General features: G+C 39.4%; 1 protein-coding gene across 4 annotated transcripts in view; it reads right to left on the bottom strand.

The window, feature by feature from the left end:
* Positions 1–21,982, bottom strand: part of LOC117405967 (beta-arrestin-1) — a 65,857-nt gene that overhangs the window by 26,820 nt on the left and 17,055 nt on the right. The gene's annotated exons all lie outside the window — the stretch shown is intronic.

Genomic DNA, 21,982 nt, shown 5'->3' with positions numbered 1-21,982 from the left:
AAATAGGACTAATTAGCTTTCTGAAATTATTAGTTATGTACAAGGTTTGTAACGTCTCGCTCTTAGCACAAAACTAATCCCAACGGCGGGATTACCTCCCTGTATCAAATATACCCAAATTATTAACAAGGGGAAGGGCGAAGCGACAGTGCATCAAGGACGCGAGATCCCCCAATAAATACACTATAGAAACACGGGATCTTTCCATTAACAACGCTGCCGCTTCCAGCGAATAAGAACCTCGAAATGTATTTGGAACCTGGCCAGGCTTCCGTGCTGCCCAATTAAGGCGCAACACATGGTACGTTTATTGTACCATGTAGAACCAAACATTCAATTTAAGTGGCAGTGCCACATAGTCCCCCCCCCCCAGCGGAGTAACTAGGGTAATACCCCAAAATATGGCTTTAGATTTACCACATTTACTGTTTCGACCTTCTCAGGACGATCCACCCACTTCAATCTGTAATTAACTGGTCCCAGTTTTTTTATTACTGAGGCTGGTCCAGACCATTTTGGGGCTAATTTAGCTGAAAAAAAACCAGCTGCATTAGAAATTGGGTGACTCCTCACCCACACTAAGTCTCCTTCGCTAAATATCACACACCTTCTCCGGGCATTATAACTTTTAGCCTGACGCCCTTGAGCTTCCTTCACACGCTCTCTAACCAGCTTGGCAATACCAGCCTGTCTCTCAAGTACAGAGTAACTGGACTCCCCAGGTGAAGGAGATTTGGACACTAAACGATCAAGAGGACCTTTAAGAACCCTTCCTAACATTAGCTCAGCGGGAGTAAAGCCAGTTGTCTCCTGTTTTGCTGAATTTATGGCAAATCTAAATTCGGGCAACCATTGATCCCACAACTGCTGATTTTGACCCACAAAGGAAGCTATCATCGGCTTCAGAGTTCTGTTGACTCTCTCCGTAAGATTAGACTGAGGGTGATAACTTGTAGTAAGTTTTCGTGTAACACCCCACTTTTTGCAAACCTCAATCAGAACACCACTGGTAAATTGAGCCCCTCTGTCAGACACCAGGTACTTTGGTGTCCCCCAGCGCGTAAAAATCTCCTGAGTTAAAAGCTGCACGATGCGATGAGTCTTTCCATCACGCAGTGGGAATACCTCCACCCACTTGGTGTAATAATCCACAATCACCACCAAGCAAGTATTACCTTTCTTACTGCGTGGGAAAGGCCCCATCAAGTCAATTCCTAGCATGTAACCTGGCTCTTCCACGGTCGTGGACTGTAAAAACCCTGCAGGTTTCTGATTTGATGGCTTGTATATTTGACAAGCTATACACTCCTTAACATGCTTTGTAACATCTCGCCTAATTGTAGGCCACCATGCTACCTCCAACACACGAAGCAGAGTCTTCATTCTACCCAGATGCCCACTCAATGGGTTGTCATGATAGTATTGTAAAAATATGGTAATTAATGACTCGGGAACAACCACTTGGTAGCGCTGACCCTCACCTCTGGGTAGAGACATTCTCCTATACAACACCCCCTGTTCAACCACAAACCCTATACGGTCAGACCGCTGACCGTCCATCTTCTTCTTCAATTCTTGAAGGTTAAGATCTTGAGCCTGAGCCTCTGCGATCTCACTCATTTCAGAGGGCATATCAAGAACGGCAACATGCTTTTTTTCCTCTGAAAAAACGGCAAGTCCTGCCTTTTCTATCTGAGGAGATCGAGACAAGGCATCTGGTACTACATTTAAACTTCCCTTTCGATATACAACTCGAAATGTATACGATTGGAGACGCAAAGCCCAACGAGTTAGGCGGGACGTCACTTTAGGAGAATTAAAAACCCAAGTTAAAGCAGCATGATCTGTCACAACCTCAAATTCCACCCCTTCCAGGTAATGCTTCCATTTCTCAATGGCCCAGATAACCGCCAGGCATTCCTTCTCGGATGTGGAATAGTTAGATTCAGGTTTTGTTAAAACACGAGATGCATAAGCAACAACCCACTCGTTTTCTGAGCACCCCTGAGCCAGAACAGCTCCTAATCCCACATCACTGGCATCAGTATACACCCGGAACGGTTTCATTAAATCAGGGTGGGACAACACAGGAGCTCTCTGCAAGGCTTCCTTTAATTGTTCAAAGCTATCTTGCTCAGCTTTCGACCACACCCAGCTCACCCCCTTCTTTTTCAGCCGATTCAGTGGAGCAGCTTTATCAGCAAATCGCGGAATAAACTTGTGATACCACCCAACCAACCCCAGGAACCTTTGCAGCCCCCTGAGATTGGTCGGTGCTGGGTACTCCTTTATTGCCCCAACTTTATCTGTATCTACAGACACCCCATTTCCTGATACTATATGACCCAGGAACTTAAGTGAAGGTTGAAAGAAATGACACTTGGCTAAGTTGAGGGTGAGATTGGCTTGATCCAGGGCTTGAAATACAGATGCCAGATCTCGCACATGCTGCTCTTTAGTGGGAGAGTACACAATGATATCATCTATGTATACAAAGCAACTGTTACCCTTCAGGTTTACCAGCACTTGTTCCATCAGACGTTGGAATGACGCTGCAGCATTCTTCAAACCGAAAGGCATCACCTTAAACTGATACAGACCGAAAGGAGTAATAAAAGCTGTTTTTGGTTTACTTTGATCATTCATAGCCACCTGCCAGTAACCAGAACGCAAATCTAAGGAACTAAAAACTGCGGCTCCCTCTAATGATTCCAAAATGTCATGAACTCTGGGCATGGGATATGCATCAAGGTCAGTTTTCTTATTTACCCCTCGGTAATCAACACAGAACCTAAATGTCCCATCCTTTTTTTCGGTCAAAACCACAGGTGCGGCCCAGGCTGAAGCAGACGGTTCTACAATGCCATCCTGTAGCATTTGATCAAGATGTTGCTTTATAATGGTTTTTTTGTGTTCCGATACTCGATAAGCTCGGACACGCACTGGAATCTCATCGGTAGTAAGTATCACATGGTGGATTAAGTCTGTCTTTCCCAAACGGGAAGTACAAACTGACGGCCACTGCAGCATCAGTGGTTCCAACAACCTTTGCCCTTCAATCGTAACATTCAATTCTAATATCGGTCTCTCTCTTAATCCCAGATCTAGCTCTTTCCTCACCACCTTAGTGGGAACTGCCACAAAAAGCTGTGCCATTAGCTGCCACTCTGCCCCCCACACATTCTCATGAGAAAATGGAAAAAATGAATATCCCTCAGGCTTCTTTACTCCATACACCTGCTTCCCCAAGTCAAGCAATGTAGATGTTTTGACTAGGAAATCAAGTCCTAAAACTAAAGGCTGAGCTAAATGAGCATCATCCATTATGTAGGTGTCTACAGACCAAAACTCTCCATGAAGATTATAAGTCAGACGAAACTTGCCCAGTGCAGTATATGCCTGACCATTGGCCAACACAAAAGACTTTTCTGTACTTGGAGATAAACGATCCTTTGATTGACAAAGCTGTAACCAAAGATTATTCCTCATTAAAGTGTACGTACATCCAGTGTCAATCAATGCTAAACCTTCCCACCCCCGCACAGATAGCTTCAAAGCCAACAATGAAAGATGGCCATTACCAGTGGGTGCTAATTGAGGAGTGCTTGCATTGTTTATGACAGACATATCAGCTGCTATTCTAACTGATCCTTTCAACGGCTTCTTTGCCCCTCTCTCAGTTTTTGCATTTACTTTCCCCCAATACTCTTTCTGAGAGGACCAATCCCTTTCTACCATGGCCCCAACTCTCACCAAATCTGCCACCGACGACACCGACCCCCTAATAAAACTTGCTAGCTTAGGGTTTGCATTGCCCAAAATTCTATCTACTATTTCCGCCTCTGTCATACCCGGACGCCACTTAAGACAAAGTGCTCGGTAATCGTATGCAAAATCTCTTACACTTTCAGCTGGATCTTGAACCCGATCACGCAACCTTTTCTCCACCTCAGTTAAATAATCTGTGGGAAGAAAAGCCTCAATAAAAGCAGTTTTGAAAAGTGCCCATGTCTGAATTTTATGGCGTTCTGCAATCCACCAACTCTTTGCAGAACCCTTTAACACTGTTGACAGTGTAGCTAAGATTTCTGATTCAGTCATGGTTACTACCGACAAGAAATCCTGGCAGGCATCTATAAAACTCAATACATCAGTGGAACCTTCACCCTCTCCAAAAACTGGAAAACTTAGTTTAATAGGTGGTTTATAATTATATGCACGGGATCTAACACTTTCAGTCACCATAGGTCTCAGTGACAAAGCTTCCAAAGAGCTATTAGACACATCAGCCATATCAGGCTGGTAAGGCTGATAAGAGCGTGGAATAAAAGATACTTTCGGAGTGCTTGTTCTGCTCCGCATATCCCTTAATTCTGCCTGCCATTTCGCCTCCCTTCGCTCAAAACACCTGACCACTGAACTCTCCAACTGATCTAGCATTTTAGCCACAGAACTCTCAATACTTTCAAATTTGTTATCAATAAATGTTCTTAACAGTTCCTCTCGATTGATACTGCTCTGAGATGCCATGGACATTTCATGTTCCAGTTTGTCTATACGTGCAGTAATTTGCTCCATCTTACTGAAAATAAAACCAAAATCGGGAACATTACTATCATCAGCTATTCCCTGAGCAGCTGTGGGGGATTCACTGATATATAACTCTTCCAACTTTGAAGTTAACTCAGCTAGCGGCTGTCTACGTGTGACACCTGGACCAGCAGTAAAATTTGCAAAATCCATACTATCCTGTATATATTCGTGATCTTCACCTTCTGCCATCTTGAAAATCCATGAACTCAGCCTAAACAAAATGTCTAACGTTCCCCGTACGGGCCACCAATCTGTAACGTCTCGCTCTTAGCACAAAACTAATCCCAACGGCGGGATTACCTCCCTGTATCAAATATACCCAAATTATTAACAAGGGGAAGGGCGAAGCGACAGTGCATCAAGGACGCGAGATCCCCCAATAAATACACTATAGAAACACGGGATAACCTTAAACATTTATTGGCTAAAGTAATTGAAACTGTTCAACAAAACAAGATGGAAAAGAAGTTCCGAGCAAAAAAACAAAACATAAACAAGCCAGCAAAATATCCACTGCGAGAACAAAGTAACAAAATAAAACAAAAAAACAAAACAGTCCCGCAACAAAAAATAAAAAAAACAACGATCTCACCAAACTCCTGGGTACCCGCTTGCTTGAAGATCCTCTCAGAAGATGATGACCAGTAATCCACAAAAACTATGAACATGCACTTGAAAAACCAACACCGTCAGCAACGTGGTGCATTACAAGCCGGCTCCAGGCTTTAGCGATCGTGGGCAGCAAAGGTGAACAACACCGGCTAAACAGCCTGAAACTGGAACAAAGCACTTGCTGATAAAAAAACAAATCAACTTCCAACAAGAACGACAGTCGAAGGTAAACAGGATCGCTCTACCATGGCAAACCACCCCGGGAAAAAGAACGCCGCGGACTTTTCAAAAACAAGGAATAGAGTCCCTAAACAGGAACTAAGGAGACGACAGGAACTCACAAGGCAGGTAAGCAGCCCCCCCTATGGCGTAACAAAGGTACTATTTATACTTGTCTAAAACAATCTTTCCATTAACAACGCTGCCGCTTCCAGCGAATAAGAACCTCGAAATGTATTTGGAACCTGGCCAGGCTTCCGTGCTGCCCAATTAAGGCGCAACACATGGTACGTTTATTGTACCATGTAGAACCAAACATTCAATTTAAGTGGCAGTGCCACAGGTTTTTTGTAATGTTGCAAAAAGGTTTAAAATACAAATATTGATTGTACAGTAGAATTGAACCACTGAATAGAAATTTTGAAAAGCTTCAGCATCTGAAAGCACACCGCCAGTGAGGTTCAGGTACCAGAGTGAAACCTTTGGGGATGGTGATTACTCATGAACTGACATTGACTGAATGCTTCATCATACTCCATTTGAGATTCCACAACCACAGCTATCTTTGTTTCACCTCCTTCAGGTTTTGTGTTACGATTAGACCTTCTGTTTTTTGGTTTTTATAAATGTCGTTTTTCTGTGCTTATTTTCGAGTTTTATGTAAATCATTTTTTTCGGTGCTTTTGCTTTTTATATACTATGAAATGATTGTTTTCGGTTAAGGTCTTTTCACATCAAGCGCGTCACGTCAAAGCATCAGTGTCAGACGTATGACGCCGTCAAGTTGTTTTCATACCAAAGGAGTCAATCAGTCTGAAGCCCTGTCACTAAACTCTACATTTCCCTTACAGAATTATATTTTTATGTATTTCCACACTAAGCGTGTAATATAAATACTACCTCATGAAAACTAAATAATAAAGTTGTGTCTTTTGCAGAAAAAATTGGGAATATTTAGTGTACATACATTTGGTTAGCCTCCAGATTTTGCTAGTTGCGGTAGTTCCTGTTTTCCTGTGTTTGTCAATAATAGCCCACACAGTGCTTTTCGGTAAACCAAGTCTTCTGCTATTTTTTTACTGGTAGTTTCTCTTTTTTTGTTTAGTTCTGTTGTTTAGTTTAGTTAAGTGCAGCAAACAGTAATTTGTCAGCCAACGCTGTCTCAGTTAGGAGTTACATCACTGTTAATTCTAGGTCACAGCAATATGTTGTTGAAGTGACCCACATTGAAATAGCTGCTAGCTTTCACATGATAGTAAAGTGGCAGAACATGGAGAAAACTGCCATCTCATCAGTAACAGAGGAAACAGAAATCTCAATGCACATTTTATAACAAACATTTGGAGTATTTAAGTGTGGTACTACTTTGTTTAGCTAAAAGTTTGGTTTTGCAAAAAGCATACTGATAATGTTACAAAACTAAGAGGAACTAGCTTATGATAGGTGATCTAGTGCTATTTTCCCCATCTAAAAATTGTTCAAACTGGACAATGAAGTAGGCCCCCAATTTCAAAGCAGGACAACATCTTGTATATATACGCAGAAGACTTATACTAGAAAACTGGTACTTTTGCTATGGCTCTCAGGAAAATAATGCAGATGATATATTTTAGGATTACATTTTGAACTACAATGCATTGCCCTTTACTAACATTTACATTTACATTTACAGTGCTGCTTGTATGTTGTGACTGTGGCAGAGGTTTTAAATGGAAATTTCAATTTGACTGTTCTGCATCGTCAAACTCCAGTATTATGCATTGTCAGCTGGACATATCACTTGTATATTTAACATTTTATCACAGATATTAGCAAACAAAATATCCAACCTATCTGCTTGCTAGTTGGTACACTGTGGCCCTCTATCACTTCTTCATCGAGATACTGCAATTGATTTCCTATGCACTGTTTATATGTCTTATTACGACTAAAAGCTCAGTTGATTAATTCAATTTTACTTAAAAGGGACTCTGAAATGTGAGGTGCCTGTTCGATACATGCCTACCACTCTAGTTAAGACAACATGAGGTACTGATAGTTCTGTTTTTGCGTTAAATCTACACTAAAGGGTTATGTTTTCAGAAAGGTCCCCTAGTTCTTTTCAATTTGAAGTTTGAATGACTGTGACTTTGTTTCATTGTTACGTGCCTGCCTTTTGGCTCCCCTAAGACTTCTTTGGAAAAATTATCTATTCAATGGACCTTGTGATAAAGAGAGAAAGAATTGATGCTGTAAATCTCCTTCCAGATCAGAAAGGGTGCCGTGTAAGGTTGGTAGTACACTTCCCCATAGATGGGTCGACTCTACAGTGGGTGGAAACAGGAAGTCGGCGCTCTCGGAGGAAGGGCGCAGCTGTGCATACTTGAAATGATTCCCATGCGATCAGCTGAGGGCCAGGCAGCGATTGGTTACACCAGGGCGCCGGGCTGATTGCAGGGAGGAGTTAGATAGTACAAAGGGGACACAGCTACGTGAGTACACCCCTTACGCTGAATGACTTACTAAGCAGACAAAGCCTGCATTTTGTTTTTGTTGTGTTCACAGCAGCAGAGGAGGGCCGCGGAGACCAGAGCTGTAGCCACTAAGAACAGCGAATACCCGGAAGCACTGTACCACTGCACAGCACTGAGAGCTACCTGATCCTCACAAACAAGCACACCGAGAGCACAGTTTTGTGCACAACGGAATTGTGGTCATCGGAGTGTTTTATTTTGATTTGTTTATTTTTGTTTAGGACTGAAACCCGCCGTGTTTTTGCTTGCCCTATACCATTGCTGGTATAAGGGCGACCTGCTTTATTTTTGAGAGTTTATTTTTGCGTTTGTGAAAATGTAATAAAACACGGACAGTTTTGGGAGCGAAACCTGAGTCTGGACATTGTATTATTGCACCCCTTGGCACATCCTTGTCACAGACCTCCAAAATTCTATTGTAGAGTCACTCTCTGGTTCTAAAATCAAGGGGACAAATAACAAGAGAGACATTAATTTGATTGTAATTTGAGATCCTCTTTAGCACACAATCCATTTCATACTGTATACGCAGAGTGAAAACCTTAATAGATGTAGCTATAATAACCTTAAATAAGTGTATTGGAAACTTTGGCAAAAACACATGTAACATAACTAAAATGGAAACAATATAATTGTAACTGTTAGGGTTAAAAGGCAGTAATAGCTACTGCTGTAAATTTCACCATTGGCGTCATTAGAGCTGGCCCTAGGGAGACAGGTATTTAAATCAACTGTATGCAATGAAATGCCTTTTTGTATCTAGCTGTCTGGTTCACAGCAAGAACCACCATTTTCAGGGAAAGTGATGAAGATGTTGTTTCAGTTATGTCCCGTCCCGTCCCCCCCCCAGAGGCAATACAATAACTATTAGCAAATAAAATACAGTATTCCATTCAGCCCTGAAAACATCCAGCTGCAGAGAAATTAAATTAACACAGTTAAAATACTAAAGTAACATAAATCATCCAGTTTGCTGATAACAGACATGGTGCTTCCAGCTTAAAAGTAAAGGATGAAAACACCCAGCAGTTGGGAAATTATCAAAAGAAAACAACGGCCATAGATTCGTACTCTGGAAGCATTCACACTTTGAATAGCATCTGCCCTACAGAAAATATGATTTCATTTTACGGCTGAAGCACTTTTACAATCTGATAGTCACTTCAATGATAGTATTTTATCCAACGTTAAGGTTTGGGGTACAGTTGTGCTTGGGAGTTGGTTTATGTATAGATTCACTTGGTGTGCAGAACAGAGATGCTGCTTCCCCAAGAAATAACTATTACTCAGAGACCTCTGCTGGCCTATTCAATTCACAGCACATTCATTCATTATGAAGTGACTTTTGTGCAGGTCATGTTTATATATTTAATGGAAATGTTCAGGTACATTAAGCCTTGGCGAAATAAATACTGAATTCTTGTCTGAGCCAGCTCTCAGGTACTGTAGTATTACTATAATAAAATAAACATGTATTCCAATCAAAGGATTTTATTTTAGGGAGCTTGTCAAATATCTACCCAGAATGGTCCTGTATATAATGACTACCAGGTTACACCCTTGGACATCACTATGGTACATGTGAGTTAAGAGAAACAAAAGAAAAGCAGAAACATTTGTATTACCTTGGTGGTGACGTCAGACCAGGAAATAGACGCAGTACTGCAAGTGAAGCGCAGTGGTCAAAACAAACAAACCAAACTACAAAACAAACACTGAAACAAACAAGAATCGTGCTGGTCCAAATCCAGCTGCTCCAAATCCAGCACGAGTAACAATTGTTTATCTTTCTTTTTAACTCACGTCTATCTTGTTTTTACGCCCTGAACAGTCAACCTAGACTGAGAGGTTCTTGCCTCTTTTGTGCAGTTGTGCCTGAGCTTGATTGCTTGTTAATCATTCAATCGGGCTCAGGTACATTCTACACGTGATTTGGCAGGGAAGGCAATTAACCCTTCCCTGCCGACCTAAAACACCCATGCACAGATACATTTAAATCAAATACAACAATAGACAAAACAAACACAAAATGAGCACAGGGGCCGGGTGTACCCCCACATATATTCAGACAAATGTGCATAGTTCTGCATATGCCAGAACTGCCAACTGAGATATATCTGACAACTTTCTATATTTCACTGTGGTAAAAAAATAAAAAAGTCCCTAGTCTTAACACGGAGAGACAGACTATCAAATCATGTTTGCTAACAGAACTAGATGAGCACCATTTAAATGACATACAATACCAACGGCACTTATGGATTTATTTTTTTATTACTTTATATGGCAGGGCAGGGCCCTGCCTGTAAATAATATTGTTTTGTGGTGTTTTGGTGATGGTTGGCAGGGATGGAGTTAATTTCCTATCCCTGCCAAAATACATGTGAGAATGTGGCTGGAGCTAACTGAATAATTTATGATAATTAGGCTCCAGCCACATGGTATAAAAAGGGAGAAAAAATCCTCTGTTTGGTGGAGGGAGTTGGTGAGTGTATAGTTTGTTATTGTGGGTCTAGTTGGGGTTTTTGGTTTGATAAAGGTCAGTGAAGGCTCTGCCCATCCTGAACAGTTTTGTTTGTGTTTAAACCTTTGTTTTGGCCCATGTGCCTTTTTGTTTGCACGTTGTGTTATTTTATTTATTAAAGCGTGCAGCCGTGCTTTAACTGCAGCTTCCTTGTTTCTGAGTCTCTGTCCCTGCCGATACCTTCTGGGCCCGCAACGCTACCCTGTCACACTTTAATTTTTGGCATTACATTTGGCAAGAGGGGAAAAATATCATGCTGCTTCCTACATTTACTGCACTGTTAAAGACTGGATTTGTATTAAGCCCATAGATTTTTCAGATATATGCTGTGAACAAATATATTTAATTTCAACCAATTGGTAAATTAGACACACTGTTAGCCCCAATGTGTGGAATAATAAGGTAAAACAATCCTACAGGGATTTTAGGCAAACACCCAAACAATCTCTTCCCTTCACAGCTAAGCAAAAGGGATAGCGACTGATACCAGCATCTCAAACAACACCTGTCATAGCCAAACACACAAATGTAGCTCAGCATTTACTGCAGATTGATGCTTCATCCAGAGCAAAATGCCCTGGATCAGAACGTACCCAACTTAAATCACAATTTTATCCCAAACCTGTAACTTAATCCTAACCTTAAAGTCACTATCAGATTGCTATTCAGTCCCACAGCAGGACAATTGGAATAATATTCTCTATACAACAGATGTTATTAAATGTATGGTTGTTCCCAGAGCATTTCGGACCAGATGAATCATATACACATTTTGCCATTCCCACCCAACAAACTGCACTCATCTGCATATCATCCAGAGGACCTCCTACACTAAACATCTTTGTAGGTCCACTGATCTTTTTAATGCAATGCAAGCTCTTAACCTCAATCAGTGAGAAATGTGTCTGTCAGTGAGTTACACACTCAGAGAATAGCAGGGCATTTGCTTTGAGCCTGGACCATAAAGCTTTTAACACTAGTACAGAGGTTATGTGAAAGAATACGCATCCTGCCTCAGTAGACGTCAACCACTGTAGACCTCTGCCTGAATAAAGCATTTAAAACACCACCTACAGTAATAACTTCAGTTCCCCATCTGTTAAGCTTTAACGCTGTCATCAATTACACTGTATCCATTTGTAAGCACCCATTACATTTCCTTACAGACTATATAAACATAGGTGGCAGGAGCTAATAGTTTCACTTGGCTTAGTTTTATTATTAGTATTATTATTATTTATTTCTTAGCAGACGCCCTTATCCAGGGCGACTTGCAATTGTTACAAGATATCACATTATACAAATATCACATTATTTTTACATACAATTACCCATTTATACAGTTGGGTTTTTACTGGAGCAATCTAGGTAAAGTACCTTGCTCAAGGGTACAACAGCAGTGTCCCCCAACTGGGGATTGAACCCACAACCCTCCAGTCAAGAGTCCAGAGCCCTATCCACTACTCCACACTGCAGTTTTAGAACTAGGAAAGAGAATCCAATTAGGTGTGATTTTAAAATTCTAGTGAAGTTACTTATTAAGACTACATCTCAGCATGAATAACTGACACTTGACATTTGTGACACATATGGTCAGGCAATAATTACCACTGATAACCATGATTCTGAAATAATATCAAAAGTCATTTTGTATTATTCACTATTTTTATCCGAAACCTTGACTACCGTAATCATAACTGTTTCCATGAAACTGATTAAATTACAGACAGGTACGAAAGGTTTCCAAATGTTGTGCCAGCATCAAGCAGATATAAAATGGTATAATAAATTATATTATACATAGCGCTAGCACCCACAGTTCAATAAATATAACTTGTATACTCTTTGTTGGTCGTTGAACTTGTGGACATAAACAAATGCAACTTTTAATTGTATTTTTATTAAGTTACCTTAAAATAAAACACTTTAGTATATACATTAATATAGTATATAATTAACAACAGGTATTATTATTATTTATTTCTTAGCAGATGCCCTTATCCAGGGCAACTTTCAATTGTTACAAGATATCACATTATTTTTACATATAATTACATTATTTTTACATACAATTAACCATTTATACAGTTGGGTTTTTACTGGAGCAATCTAGGTAAAGTACCTTGCTCAAGGGTACAGCAGCAGTGTCCCCCACCTAGGATTGAACCCACAACCCTCCGGTCAAGAGTCCAGAGCCCTAATCACTACTCCACACTGATGCCCTAGGTATATAAAGGACAGGCAATTACTTACACCCAAACACCATAATTAATGAAATCGTTTCCAAGAAGCAGGTAATCCCTCTGTTACAATTCAATATGCTGTCCAGCCTGAGAAATCTTGTCTGTTTTTTTCCCCAGTGGTATCTGACTTGTTCAGAAGCCTGCTGCTTGTCCAGGATGCTACTCAGTCTGTTAATTAAGTGACTGTTCTAGAAAATTAATTAGTACACACCTCTACAACAACAACAACAACATAGTCAGATAATTTGAGCAAGAACTTGTTGATCCTGGCTGATATATATAAAACGACCCTAAAGGCTTCCATTGACAGTATGTGGCACAATAGCCTGTCACGAGGAACAGATTTGGTTGATGCTAGGGGGTGGTAATTACTTAGTAAAATAACTTACTGCTTTAATTTTTAAAAGCATAATCTGATGTCCCTTTGTATTTCAACTTGAATGAATGCTCTGTTTTTTCTTGGTTAGTTCTGTTTTAAGTAATGTTGTTTACGTTTTTAGTTCATCAGAGATAAGTTACCATATCCAAGCAAACATGACTGTATTTGATTGGCAGTAGGTTCACAAAACTGCACAGTCAAATAGGCGTGTTTTACTGTGCTCAAACAGAAACAGAGAGAAACCTGTTTAATTAAATCAGATTTACATCCGAGCCTCAATTATTATATATTTTTTTTATGTGACTACCTGACCTAAACCTCAGGAAGCAGCAACATGCTCATAGTTTTAATCTCTTAACATGACGATAAAAGTTGACACGTGTCATTACATTTAGTGAATACATAAAAGCAATGCATAAAAGCAAGAGCTGCCATCGGATGGCTTGGTATTATCGACATGGACATAAAAAAAGAGCTTTTAATAAGGGGGTATATTCTCATTTTTGTACATCCCAAGGGACAAGCAGAAACAGACGACATAGAAACACGAATTGGAATCAATCCACTGCAGGTGTCTGCTAAAGCTCCAGGAAGAAGCTTTCATTGAATTGAGCTGAAAGAATACAACCTTTTAGCAACTTTAAAAGTCCAAACTGAACAGGGCATCACGATTAATTAAATTAAATTAAATTGAACCATATGAGGTCTCCAAAAGGCATGTCCTTCATTAAAAAGCAGTTCAAACCAATGCTACACTGTTACCGACTAATATATGTTGTGTTCCTGACAAAAGTATTTTCCTGAGTATAAAGTGCAAGGAGCTTAAAGGGTCCCTGTCTCATTTTGTCCGCTTCTCTGTCTCATGTTCAGAGCTGATAAGGAATATGTGAATCACCCTGCACATGGGTCTATAGTGTGTTTTGTATTTTGTTTTCATTTTCTTGTGTTTATTGTTATTAGTTTAATTGGTTAAAAAGAGAGCCAGATGTCCTGAGACATGCTGCCTGCTGTGTTTGATAACGGGGAATGGCAGCTGGGTTTGGCAGGCTGCAAATTCCTAACAAGCAGATGGGCACATCCCGGCGGAGCATCTCGCTATAAAAGGGAGCTACTGACACACCTCCAGGCTGTTGAGCCAGGGCAGGACAGCCCACACTACCCAGACAACAAAGCTTCTACATTTACAGTGAGTAAACTATAACAAACAAATCACGGACCACCGCATGCGGAACCGTGGTCGTGATTTTTCTTTCTAGTGTTAGGGATTAGTTTAGGGGATTTTTAAATCCTGTTTAAGTGTACCAAGGTGTGTCAGCGGAGGTTCCTTCAGTGGCACCTCCTTTTTAGTGGGAGCAGCGCTACACCGTTTGTTGGTAGGCTTTTATTTCTAGCTGTTTCCCACTGTGTTTTATTTTGCATTTTAGTTTTTTTCTTCACTTACACTTGGATGGTGTATACTCGCCCGTGCTCTGTACATCATTGTTGGTACAGCCATACGTTTTGTTTCCCTTTTTTTTTGTAAATAAATCCGGGAGCGCCAGTGATGTGTTTCAACATCAACCCTCCGCTCTCTCTCAATGGCTCGCAGCAAATTCTCACAACCCTATTACACAACCCAACAGCCAAAAACAGTTGAACACAAAGAGTACACAGGCAAAAATGACACTGCAGAGGAAATGCAATCGTACTTTTTTTATCACTAAAATAATAATTTAGCCATGCTATCAAAGTCACAACAGCTCATATTTTCAGCTAATTAATTATTACTGAATTAAAATAATAATAAAAATAATTAAATTTCATCAGCCTAGCTGACCATTAACCATATTCATCTAACCTCAAAAGAGTTTGAAGATCAAAGTTCTCCCAGTGCTACTGTCAGGAAGTAAACAAAGGGGTACATTAGACTTTCAATAAGGCAGCATATGCAGATGTTAACTCCATTAGCAACGGTTGGCATAGCAACTGCAGATGGCCTCTGCTGTTTAACACTAACACATTAATTAGAACTGTATCTCTGATATACAAATGCCTCTGAATACTAGAGACTTCCAACTGGAAATCTTTTTATATGCAGAGCTATAGCTACATCACCAATGTCCAAGAGTTTCAAGAAAAGAGACACCTGCTAGAACTTAGGTGCCAGGTTTACTGAGCAGCTGCTTCCTCTGGGCTGAAGTTCAGCTTGGATGACAGCCAGTGGGGTCATTATTTATGCAACAGAATCTGTTAAATCAGGAGTCTTTGAAAGACAGACTGACCAAGACACAGAACCTTTAGTTTTAATTTGCTAATTACATTTCTGGGGGGTGTCCAATGCCAAAAGGCTCAAATTAGTTGAAAATTAATCAGTTACTGCAGCATAGCAAGAGAGGAAAATTGCTGGTTTCCCTTCTCTAACAGAAAAATGCATTGTAAATGATTTTAAATGTTTCACTTCAAAATTAGGCAGCTCATCTTTATTGTATAGATTCACATCTTCCTAGAATTCAATTCCTGGCTGTGGTGGATCTTCAGACAGCCTCTAGTGCTTTAATAGCACTAAAAGGCCCAGCATTAGGGGTAGGCGACATAGGCGGGTGCAAAAAGGAAAGTGTGTAATAGTGTCCTGCGATAGTGATATATAGCTAAAGTCTACTCAATCAATAAACCCTCATTGGCATTTTGTGTTATTACAGTTTGGATACAGTGTTGAAATAATTAAAGTGCTCATATTTTCGTGTTCACTGTGCAAAGTGAAGAAGTCATTGCTATGAATTCAAGGAAGGGCAACTGGCGACGGGGGGAGGGGGTGGGTGCATCCGGCCCGCCACAAATTTCATCATGGTTAGTCCATAACCATAACGGAGGAACAGATCATTGGGGCCACTTCCCCTAAAGACCCTCCGTCACGCCCTCTTTTGGTGGCGCAGCCAATCACGTCTCCTACAATCCATGACTGACACACCGCCTACAGCATTAAGGCGCTGACTTCTGGTATTGTGGCCCCGCCCCCTTCCTGGATGGCCGGCTTCCGACTGACCCTGGAATGAACTGCCGAACCATCCATTACGGGGCACTCTGCTCCGGTTAAACAGCGCCCTCACAGGTCGGGAGGGAGATTGTTGATTAGGATTCATTTGCTCTCTGTCACAGACACATATATAGATGTTTTTATAAACAAATCCTTAAACTGTGACTAACTTCTTAATGTAACTTTACTCTTAATTGTATTACTATGTTTATTTCTACTACTTCTTCATTCGTTATGATTGAGGGTTAAAGGTAATAAAAGAAGTCTGCAAAAACCACAAAGCTCATCATTCAAGTCTGTATTCATTTATTAAGAATGTGATATTTGTCATTAGAAATGAGGCATTCATTCCTTTAGTTTACAATATGAGAAGATAAAAACAAGCTCCTCATCCTGCTAAAGCTAAATGACATATTACTTCTATTGGAGAAGAAATTATAAAGAAAACCTTGAATTTTCCATGAATTAAGCTTTTGTGAGATGTTCCAGAAAATTGTATAGAGTACATTCAATCCTCTGCTTATGTCAGCTTCCTTATAAGTGTGATGTTTGGTAGGCCAGACATAAATGCATGCTTTGAAAATGTGGTAAAGTGCTTAGGAAGAAAAGCTGATAAGAAAAATGAATGTTCAAAACCCACACATTTGATAAGAGTGACCTGTTTCTGCATCCCAGCAAGTGACAACAATCAGAAACGGATTGGAGACGCTTACAAAATAATACTGACAAACAAATAACTTCCACAGACTTGTATTCCATATTTATGGCTATGTAACCTAACATTGTATTTGTCTTTTTAATTCCTTCTCCGCAATTGAGAAAGTGGAGTCTTCCTTCTTCTCATTCCTGTTACTTTTTCAATTGAATCTCCCATTTCTGAATCCAATATGCAGTAGACGCATTGCTTCTGACATACTAATTCTTGAGCATCATAAGTAGAAAAAAAAAACTATTGTCTGTGACCCATGGCATGTTCCATTAAAGTGTGTTTTGGAAATAAAAGCAAACTGGAGCATCAGCAATCACACATTAATTACAAATGTAATGATGGATGGTGAAACAGGCAAATATGCCAGCCTTTTCTGATGCCATGGGTAACTGATTCTGCAGACATGGGAAAGTTGCTTCATATTGAAAATCTTTAGACATTGTTAAGTGTTCTCCAGGCTGCCTGTTTCACCTCAATGTTGGTCTCAAACTGATCCCCCAAGAATCCAAGATAATAGTGGCTTAATCAGCTTCCAACATATGGATAGTGCTTAAATAATTATTTTCTAAGTTTAACACCTCAGTCTGATTTAATGCATTTACCTGTGCTGCTGCTGTCTAAGATATGCACTTGAATCTTATATCAACACCACAGAGACCTTTAGTTTTCCTTTCTCACAGAAAACCGTAATCAATGCAGTGGCAGGTGTACAATGGCAATGGGATAGTTCTGTACTAAGGTGGAATCGTAGCAAAAGTGTAGTTACAAAAATTGTCATTGTTTATCCAGGTGTATTCTTCCTGTAAAGTTACTTAAGCTGACAGTAGTTCATGAAAACACACAACATGTTTCATCAGTGGATTGCTGCTTCAACTCACCGTTTGCTTTCCATGTATGCCAAACACATTAGCATCCCCCCAGAAAAAAGATGACATGCTAACTGCCAAACGATATTATAGTTTACACAACAAAAACAAGCCTGATATCACAATACCAGTCTACCATTACAAATAACTCATAGATATCTGCATAATACACAGCGTATAAACTAGGGGTGGGCAACGACATGAAGATTGTATATCAATGTCATGCACGTATTTCGATGTCGATATCGATAATATTGAAGTCTTCCAAAACTCAGAAAAATATAATAATACAATTGCAATATGAAACATATATACTGTATATATTGTAAGCCTCCACTCACGGTCGTTCGTTGCTCCTTTAAAAATGACCAAAACTGGTGGTTTAAAGCGCTGATGCTCTATGTTTAATAAACAAAAAAAAAAACTAAATGAAAGAAAACACCTAGCTCTGTTTTGGAGTGCTGACTACACACGTCAGGAAACTTTAATGAGCCGGACAGCTAAGCTGTTTACCGGCTAAAAACACACAGTTTTACAAATTGAGCAGACCTTCAAATCGGGCTCCTTCACACAGCAGCAACCCTGAAGGGACTGGCTGCTTTCCTTAAATACCCCTTAAATACCCTACACCTGGCTCGAGAAATGTTAACAGTAGAATCACCACCTCTGAGGTACAAAAAACCAGGACATCTGAACAGAAGGGCTGTTGTTAAAAGTTTAAACTCTCTAGAAATCCTATAGTCCTCCAATAGGTAACACTGATAATACCAGTATTACTGTTATAGTACTGACAGCCAATTAATATTGTGCATCTACTGCAGTAATATTATCTTGATGTATGTAACTTGTGCTCAATTTACGGGACTGGCATTGCGGTGTTGCTGTAAAAGTAGATCTCATTTATAATATCCAAAGTTCACATTTTAAAAAGACATTAATAATAGTGTAAGGAATCACACAGGCAATTAGTTTGGTACCTTGTGGCGAGACCCACATAATGTAGAAAAATAAATGTTCCACCTGCTGTTTTTTATTTGAACAACAGTATGCCTGGCCAGGCAAAACACGTTCTGAATGGAAGAAAATATATAGATATATATCAAATGATACTGTTTAATATGTTTTTTGTGTGTTAAGTTTGTTTTTAGATGTGTATCCCTTTAAAAAATAAACAAATAAGGATCAGAGAAAAAAGCTTACCTGGCTAGATAGACTAACGAAAGATACGCACAACCAAAAGTTCTGTATGTTGTATACATAATACCCTTTGTTTTCATTTTTATTTTTTTATTTTGAGGAACGCTCAGAATACCATAATAAATCACATATGAATATTTTGAGCTAATAGTTTTTTTTTTTGTTTTTTTTTAATCGAAACACCATTAATATGTGTTAGTTGTGTAATAGGTCGTACTTAATGCAATAACGTTTAGCAGTGTGACTGGGTGGAGATATCTAAGGGATCATATCAAATATATTTTTTATATCAAATTGGATTATTACTTGTACTGTGATTCTTGAAATGTGTTTTTGTTTACGACTGTAAGTCGCCCTGGATAAGGGCGTCTGCTAAGAAATAAATAATAATAATATTTAACACCTGCCTTATCTGACTTGTTTAGCAAACCAGAAAAATACATAGTAACATTTTCTTTAGCTGGTAAAGCAGCTACCTCCACTGGTATTCATACTTCATACTTTGGTGGGGATAAAACTGAAGTTTTGCCAATCATAAAGTGACCAGACAGTGCTTTAATTTAAACGTATGCAGTCGCTCTTATAGATATTAAGGACAGTACACATAGTGACCTCTTTGAATTACTTATTGACCTATGAAATGTGTTTTTTTTTTTTTTTAGTTGGATAATTGTAGCTATTGTTCCCCGAGTTTTACTGTGTGGTGTTACTGCCCCTCTTCTTAATCCCCTGCAAGCACCTCTGGAAATTACTATCTGTCATTCTGATACTAAATGTTTCCTTCTCTCTGCAACATGTCAACAACGCTCTCATCTCAATCTGCTATTACCTGCCCAGTGGGACTCTTGAAAGAGCTGTTGAGTGATTCCTAAGGTCAAACTAAAGCTAAGATTTTCAGGGTAGCCTGTATTCTAGATATACTGGGAGTCCAGCGCTTACAGACAATAATGCCTTTGCAGGGTTACTTGGTATGTTTATTGCAGTGCCTAAAAAGTTAGCAAACAGCTTTTATCTCATTTTCAGAAATCATTATTGTGGTTTCCTGTATGCTACATATTTGATGGTGATTGTTTTTTGCATATTTGCATCCAAAAATAATTACACTGTTCAGAGAACACTTCCATTTAGCTACATGGCGCTCACCAGATAAGGTTGATGGTCATTGAGTAATTTATTCTCCAGTTTAGACACTATGGACCTCATTTAGAAAGCAGCGGTAATTTGTCCAGAATTGTGATAGGACAATTGAGATGACTGCGCATGGTATTTCCCAAAGTGTCACGCCCTATTTACTAATTAATTAGAAGCAAAAATACCTGTAAACATTGGTCAGAGTGAAGCTGCACAGCTTTTATAGCTGTCTGCGCCTGAAGTATGAACCAACCCACAGAGAAATCCTATAGATCAAGAATCCAGTCGCTTATTTAACAGTCACAAACCTGCGTTGCAGGTGAATGTATTCGACCGTGCAGTTATTTATTTATTTAATTAATGGAAAACCTGGACTTATTGGTCACGCGTCTCTGGCAATTCCCAAGCCGGCTACAGTTAGGTGTCCCTGCATTTCGATGATCCATCCTCTAGCTACCGCAGTATATTCACAAATGACCATTACGATGTCGGGAACCAACGAAGTACAAGAAGCCTGATAACATGCAAACTCAAGCTGTGTAACAAATTTGCTATGCGTATTATTAACTTTAAATCATAATTCATATTTTTTTCAATGTGTAAAGCATGCACTACACAGTGTATCTGGAGCACTGGCTATATGTATACGTGTACATGAAATTCTCTTTTATTGACAAAAAGGTGTTCCCTGAAGACAGAATGAGTGTGGCAGGAATATGTGGTCATTTTAACAAACCCTAGTTTGTATAATCATTAAGCTACATGAAAATGTGTTTCATTGCCTCCGCTCTCTCAAAAATAAGCCTATTGCAGTGTCCAAAAGTCACAAAACTGCAATCAATGATTTACAGTTTAAGTTCATTGAAAAACTAAGCCCAGATTTTAAATCTCTATTCCACCACCACCACGAGCTCTGGTGATGCAATTAGCACTTGTTATGAAATCCAGCTTGGTCTCATGGGGAATAAAAGCAGCTGATATTGCTATCCTCACAGTACATTAAGAACCCATTGATACTACAGTACATCCAGTAATACTTGTCTAGATATGCCATTTGCATCCATTCTCATATCAAGCAGTGAAATATTGCCATGTCAACTATTAAAAGCCTCCAGATCTCAGAAAATGCTGTGTGCTAAGCAGCTGGTAAATATAACTGTGTGCCCATCAACCCACTAGCCTTTTACTGTTACTTTCTAGTAACTAAATACAACACAACTGTACACAATACCAAATCCAATAATCAATATTAACATCCATTACTCAGAGATTCAAATAAGTGGTTTGCAGTTCAGATCCAAATTAAAAATTGTAGAATTAATATAGTTTCTTGGGCACAAATGCGGGCCACAAATTAAAGAAAAAAAAAGATAAATACTAATTTGAGAAGTGCACAATTATTCTTGCATTAGAATCCCTGCTAATGTTTAACATTTTAAAGAGGAATTCATTTATTATAGTTACATTTTTACAACATTGCATCTGCCTTTAAAATACCGGTACAAATGCACGTTTTAAGTGTGTTAGCCTACTAATCAATAATGTCAGGTTAAATGCTTTTTAAAAGTCAATGTGTCTGACATACATATCTCCTGAGTTATCTCCTTGACTGCAGTGGTGAAGATGAAGTACACTGAGCAAGGAGAGAGGACACAATTCTAAGTTGCACTGAATGTGATCATTACGCAAGGAAAAATAAAATACTGTATGTTCATTAAAATAATTAATTGAAATAATCATTAAAATAGAGGTGTGCCAATTACTAGTTTTGTCCGAGTATCCATTACAGATATAGTAATTATAGCAAACAACCAACTAACCTGTAGAAAACACAATGAGCATAATCCTAGACATTAATTGTAAAAGAAAATGGGCAGTGATGACTGTTAATGTAGACTCTCAGGATAGACAGCCCCAGTGCAGTGGTACTGGCTGACAGTATCATTCACTGACTGAGGGAACAGGAATCAGGAAATTATATCT

Source organism: Acipenser ruthenus, chromosome 9 (assembly GCF_902713425.1).
Source record: "Acipenser ruthenus chromosome 9, fAciRut3.2 maternal haplotype, whole genome shotgun sequence".
NCBI classification, from domain to species: domain Eukaryota; kingdom Metazoa; phylum Chordata; class Actinopteri; order Acipenseriformes; family Acipenseridae; genus Acipenser; species Acipenser ruthenus.
Note: the sequence above shows the minus strand (reverse complement) of the source record. Positions and strands in the feature narration are given on the sequence as shown.